The sequence below is a fragment of the Octodon degus genome, unplaced genomic scaffold, assembly GCF_000260255.1.
Source record: "Octodon degus isolate 3935 unplaced genomic scaffold, OctDeg1.0 scaffold00145, whole genome shotgun sequence".
In the NCBI taxonomy this organism is placed as follows: Eukaryota; Metazoa; Chordata; class Mammalia; order Rodentia; family Octodontidae; genus Octodon; species Octodon degus.
Window position 1 is genome coordinate 1 of NW_004524721.1, and position 5,051 is coordinate 5,051.

Below are 5,051 nucleotides of genomic sequence, written 5' to 3' on the forward strand. Positions count from 1 at the left end.
TGTCAGCCTCAGGTTGCTGGAGTTGGAACCTCACACCTCTGCAGCTTGCCAAAAGTGCCCTGAAGGCATTCGAGGAACACACACACAAAAAAAAAAATCTTTATTGCATTTTTTTTCTTGAAACAATGGGGAGTGGGATGCTGAAACATCAGGGAGAATATGTTCTATGGGACCAGATGTGGATTACATGGTGAATGGGTGAGGTAGGCAAAGGAATTTGGACCACAAATTCAATTTTGGCCTGGAGACTGGAGCAGCCTTGGCAAGGACAAGCTTCTGAAAAGGCCTAGCATTTCGCTGGAGTTTCTCCTCTTAGAACTCTACCTTGGAGGTGAGTTCTAAGAGGAGGAAGATCTCTTTTCCTCACAGCACATCTTCAAAATCCTCATTTCTACATGGTCGGTAAATGTCTTCACTACACTGGCGAATTGGGTCCTGTATGAGGAAAGGGGAAGGAAAGAACCATTGGACTTGTGCTGTGCCCATGTCCTAAGGTACTGCTGAACCTATTTTGTCAGAGCACTGAGATTCAGGAGGCTTTTTTTCTCATCCGCATTCCTTGAGCCTTACCACAATTAAATTTAAATAATTAAAAGTATTATTTTTGTTTTTGTAGAACCGGGAATTGCACTCAGGCCCTTGCCCTTGCCTGGGACGTAATTATTCCACTGAGTCTTCTTCGAATCCCACCGAAATTAAATTTTAGTGTGTTAAATCAGTTAATTAAAAACTAGTTTATTATGTAATAATGTTTTTATTTAATTAATTAATGTTAAATTTTTATCGGCAGAACCAGGAATTGAACTCAGGACCTTGCCCTTGCCAGGGAAGTTCTCATTCCACTGACCCATCTCCCCGTTCTATATCAATGAATTTTGAATAAAATTTTCCTTTTAATATGTTATATAGTTAAAATAAAACCCATCACCACTTGTTCTCTACATGAAACTTGATGGAATAATTTTCTATGAAACTATTTCAAGGAGACTAGCCTGCTGGTGATAAATGCGTTCTCCAGTCGATTTTGGTACTAAAAGTCCTGTTGGCTACTGTGTAGTTGAAAAGTTTTCGGAGGGCACTGTTTGACTATGGCCTAGACCACATCTGGTTTTTCTCCACCAAAGATTCACCCTTGGAAACTGAAATCCTAAGGTAGAGAAAATGAGCTACACCTGCATCTGTGAGGTCTGGCACAGCTTGGTTCCTCTGTTTCCCTGAAGAAGAAAGTCCTCAGTAATTGTTTTTTAGTTGGGGGCGTTCCCCTAGCTCAGTTTTTTAAGTAACTGCTTCCACAAGGTTGTCAACTTCAGGTTGCTGTATTTAGATCCCTACAACACTCTAGCCAGCCAAAAGTGCCCTGAGGGCATTCGAGGAGCCAAAAAAAAAAAAAAAAAAAAAAATCCTTATTGCATTTATTTCTAGAAATGCCTGGTTGTTGGAGGCTGGAACTTCAGGGACAATGTTTTCTCAGGGAATGGGTTCAGATTACATGGTGAATGGGTGAGGAATTCAATGTTTGCCTGGAGACTGGAGCAGCCTTAGGAAGGCCCAGCTTCAGAAGAGGCCTAGCATTTAGCTGGACTTTCTCCTCTTAGAACTCAAACTGGGAGGTGAGTTCTAACAGGAGAAAGATCTCTTTTACTCATACCATAGCTTCAAAACTGTCATTTCTACTTGAAACGGTGAATGCCGTCACTAGACTGGCGAATTGCATCCTACAACAGTAAAGGTGAAGAAAAAAGCCCTTGTAATTCCGCTGTGCCCGGGGCCTGATGTCCTGCCTTCCCTATTGTGTCAGAGCACGGAGTTTCATTAGAGTGTGTTTTGAATCTCTGTTCCTGAGCCTTAGCACAATTAAATTAAAATATTTAAAAATAATATATTTCTTTTTTTCGCAGAACCATTAATTGAACTCAGGCCCTTGCCTGGGGCATTGGTGAGGTAGCCATAAGAATTTGAACCAGAAATTCAATGTTTTCCTGGAGACTGTAGCAGCCTTAGGAAATCCCAGCTTCCAAGAAAACCTAGCATTTAGCTGAATTTTTCTCCTCTTAGAACTCAAGCTCTGAAGTCATTCAGAGTTCTGAGGTGAGATCTAAGATAAGAAAAATGTCTTGTTCTCGTATCACAGATTCAAATCGTCATTTCTACATGGAACTCTGAATGCCTTCATTAGACTGGAGAATTTTGTCCTCTAGGAGTCAATGAGAGAAAAAGAGCATTTTCACTACTGGTGTGCCCATGACCTGAGATCTTTTCGAGCTTATTGAGTCAGAGCAGTGAGATTCAGAAGGCTGTGTTTTTAAGCCCTGTTCCTTGAGCCTTAATGAGTTCTAAGAGGTGAAAGTCCAGCTAAAAGGTAGTCCTTTATGGAAGCTGGGCTTTAATAAGTGTGCTCCAGTCTCCATTCAAAAATTGAATTTCTGGTCCAAATTCCTTTGGCTACCTCTCCATTTCACCATGTATTCCACACCTGGCACCTGAGAAAACATTTTTGCTGAAGTTGTGGACTCCCACTCCCAGTCCTTTCTAGAAAAAATGGAATAAGTTTTGTTTTTTTTTTTTTTGCTCGGAATGCACTCAGTGGTTGCTGGGTGGGTAGAGTGTTGTGGGGATTGAATACAGCAACCTGAGGCTGACAGATTTGTGGAAGCAGCCACTGAAAGGACTGAGCTAGGGCCAGGCCCCCATCTAGAACACACTTACTCAGCCCTTCCTTTTTCAGGCCCACAATGGGACACAGCTGTGCCAGGCCTGACAGCCCCAGGTGTAGCTCATTCTCTCCACAGAAGGATTTCAGTTTCCAAGAGTGAGTCCTTGGGAAACTCATTCCCTAGAAATTCTATGTCCTTTGAGAAGATGGGCCCTCCTAAAACTTTTTGCCTAGGCAGCCACCAACAGGACTTCCAATCCACTATTAAACTGAGAAAAGCATTCATGAAGACATCACCAGTAGGAGAGTCTCCTCGCAAATAATTTCATGGAAAATTCTTCCCTTGAGGTCCATATAGACAAGAAGTGCAGATGAATTTGTTTTGAAATTTTCTCAAATATTAAAAAAAATTTAAAAAATAATTTTTGAGATGGTGAGATGGCACAGTGGCATAAAGTACTTACTTTCAACAAACTTAACAAAGCACAGTCACTGCGTTTCAATCCCACAGGACCACATGCAAGCCAGCACCGCCCCATGGTGGGCTGAGCTGCCCCTCCAACACATATGTACATAAAAAAAATAAAAATTAAAATTAATTTTTATGGGCCAGGGAGAAGGCTCAGTGGAATACGGACTTCCCTTGCAAGTGCGAGGGTCTGAGTTCAATTCCTGGTTTTGCGAAAAAAAAAAAATTGTTTTTAATTTTTTTAATTTCATTGCAGTAAGGCTCAAGGAACAAGGATTCGAAACACAGCCTCTTGAATACCATTGCTCTGACTCAGTAGCCTTGGCATGAACTCAGGTCATGTGCACACCAGTATTAGAAAAGCTCTTTCTCTCCTCTTGACTCATAGGGGACCCAATTAGCCAGTCTAATGAAGGCATTCACAGTTCCATGTAGAAATGTTGGTTTTGAATCTATGATATGAGAACAAGACATCTTCATCCTCTTAGAACTCACCTCCAAATTCTGAAACATTTCAGAGCCTGAGTTTTAAGAGGAGAAAGTCCAGCTAAATGCTAGGCCTTTTTGGAAGTAGGGCCTTCCTAAGGCTGCTCCAGTCTCCAGGCAAAAATTGAATTTCTGATCCAAATTCCTTTGCCTGCTTCACCAATTCACCATTTTTCCTCACCTGGCCCCTTAGAAAATATTTTCCCTGAAGTTGCAAACACCCACTATGAGTCCTTTCTAGAAAAAACTAGATTTTTTTTTTTTTTCTGCTCCGAATGCCCTCAGCTGTGTTATGGCTGCCTGGAGTGTTGTGGGGATCGAAGTACAGCAACCTGAGGCTAACAGCTTTGTGGAAGCTGCCACCTAAAGAACTGAGCTAGGGACAGGCCCTTGACTAATACACACTTCCTCAGCCCTTTCTTCTTAAGGGCCACATGGGACTCAGCTGTGCCTTGCCTCACAGCCCTAGGTGTTGCTCATTCTCTCCCTGGTAGGATTTCAGTTTCCAAGGGTGAGTTCTGGGTAGAGAAATTCCCTAGAGGGTCTAGGCCCTTTGTGAAGAGGGTCTCTCCTAAACCTTTTTGCCTAGACAGCCCCCAGCAGGACTTCAGGTCCCTAATTCAACTGTCAAACACTTTCATAAAGACATCCGCAGCAGGTGAGTCTCCTCAGAAATAGTTTCATGGAAAATTCTTCCATCGAGTTCCATATAGACAACAAGTGCAGATGGATTTGTTTATAAATTTTCTCAAATATTAAAAAAGTAATTTTAAAAAAAATAATTTTAAGGCTGGTGAGGTGGCTCAGTGGTCTAAAGCAACTACTTTGAAACACAGCTAACAAAGCACAGGGACTGCAGTTCAATCCCGCTGGGCCACATGCCTGCCAAACCTGCTCCATAGTGTGCTGAGCTGGCCACACACACACACATACAATAAAAAAAAATAAATAAAAAGTAAACATTAATTTTTATGGGCCAGCCTGAAGCCTCCATGCAACAAGCACGTCCCTGACAATTGCAAGGGCCTGAGATCAATTCCTGGTTCTGCCAAAGGAAAAAACTATTTTCAATTTTTTTTTTATTTAATTGCAGTAAGTCTCAAAGAACAGGAATTTGAAATACTGCCTCCTGAATCTCAGTGCTTTGACTCAATAGGCTTGTCAAGAACTCAGGTCGCATCCTGCTACCCTGCTCTGGCAGGACCAGTCCCAGCCCAGGCGCAGCATGGGCCGGACCATCTCCCACCCCCTCGGGCCCCGCCACACCACTCTGCCATACCTCCCCACCCCTCCTGCCAAGTAGGAAATTCTGCCGACTTCCGGGAACTCCCAGACCCAGTCCTAGCCCAGGTCCGGTGAGTGTGTGGAGAGCTTCCCGCTACCGTGCTACGGTGGGACAAGTCCCAGCCCAGGCGCAGCGTGGGACGGACCCTCTCCCACCCC